The following is a 1,787-nucleotide window of genomic DNA, read 5'->3' as shown; positions in this document are numbered from 1 at the left end:
ACTCCAGGGCCCAAGTGAGAACGTCCAGGCCTCGGTGTCAGAAAGCCCGGATTCCAGCCCCGCTCTGCCCCCAACAAGCCAACTCCTGTGTTCGTCATTTCTCTCCCTGGACCTCGGAATCTTGGGTTTCTCATCTGAAAATAGAAACACTCCCGATCGAGCCAGGCCCCTGGGAGAATCTGCGGAGGCACCCTGCTGGGAGGTACGCACTGTCTGTGAGCCTTTGCCGCGCCTGCCCCTTCCCGGCGGGCGGCCCGCCCTGGGCGCACCCTGGGGCCTGAGGCTGTGCGGCTTGGCCGCTGCTGAGCTCGGGTCTCATCCCCATCCATCAGCACATCCTCCGTGGGGACCCCCGCCTGCAGCCCACCTCGCTGACTCTGGGCCCGGGCGCCCACCCAGAGGCCCCTCCTCCAGGCTGGGTCCAAGCTGCTGCCCTGAAGGGCCGTCCCTCCCGACACGCAGCTTCCTCCTCCTGATCCCGGCCCTGCACCCAGCCTGGCCCTCGGGGGCCCCCAGGGCCCCCGGTTAGGAGCCAGCAAGGCCTCCCTCTCTTCCCAGCTTCGGGGTGGTGTGAGTGGGGCCCCCAGACCTCCCCTGGGCAGAGAAGCGAGTGTGTGTGTGCATGTATGCACACACTTCGTGGGCACACCTGCCAGCGGGGGTGAATGTGCGGTGTGTGCTGTGTGTGGGGACCGTGGACGCCGGCGGGCTCAGAGCTCCAGCCGCGCTGTGGCCCCTGCACTGTGGCCCTCCGTGTGGGAGGGGAGCGCCCGTCTCGCAGGGAAGGGAGTGGGGCCGACAGGTGAAGTGAGCTCCTGAGGTCACGCTTGGTCACTCGGCCAAGGGATTGAACACGTGCTGACCCCAAGAACCGGGGCTCAGTGAGGACGAGCAGGGCGGCCACGGAGCTCGGATGGCCATCTGCCCGGAGCACGCCGGCCGCTCTCACAGTGGGGAGACGGTGTCAGTTCCCTGAAGCTGCTGTGACAAAGGACCACACGCTTAGTGGCCTGAAGACCTCTACTTTATCTCCTTAGGGTTCTGGAGGTCACAAGTCCAAACGGGTCTCACTGGGCTAAAACCAAGGTGCGCAGGGCTGGTTCCTTCCAGCAGCTCAGGAGAGAACCGGTTCCCTGCCTCTTCCAGCCTCTAGAGGCTCCGGCGTTCCTTCCTGCACTCCTGGGCTGCTGGCCCGTCCCCACCTTCTCAGGCTCCCAGGGTTAGACCCGGATGCCCTCGGGGACCCCTGTTCTGCCCCCAGGACTGGCCTGAAGAGGGAGGAGATGTGAAAGCAGACCCAGCTCGCTGGGTGCCAGGCGGTGCCCCGTGGGACCCCAGGAGCAGTGCCAACAACCTCCAAACAGCTCATGGCTTCCTCAGGCAGGAGAGGGGTCCTGGTTGTAGTTGCTGTCAATGGCCTTGAAGTAAACGCTTCCATGGCCAACCTCAAGCTGCCACCATGAGGTCCACTGACCCCCAAAGTTCCTAAAAACCTGACAGTCAGCCGTCATGAGCCGCTTTGAGCCAGTGCAGGTGGGCCCGGCATCACTGCGCCCCATCCCTGGCCTGGCCCTTCCAGCCGCGGGCTTGCAGTGCTGGCAGCTCCGAGACACGGCGAGGTCGGCGGTGAGGGCATCTGGCCCGGGTGGGGTCGCAGAGCCACAGACAACAGGGCCCACCCAGCGGACTTAAGCACAAATGTTTATTGAGGATAGACAGATATTAGGCAGGGAGGACAGCGGAATCAGGTTTAGGGCCAAACTTCCAGGAAAGACGGCTCCAGAAAC

Source organism: Hippopotamus amphibius, chromosome 10, assembly GCF_030028045.1.
Source record: "Hippopotamus amphibius kiboko isolate mHipAmp2 chromosome 10, mHipAmp2.hap2, whole genome shotgun sequence".
Lineage (NCBI taxonomy): Eukaryota > Metazoa > Chordata > Mammalia > Artiodactyla > Hippopotamidae > Hippopotamus > Hippopotamus amphibius.
The sequence above is the reverse complement of the archived record's forward strand: the minus strand, read 5'-3'. Positions refer to the sequence as shown.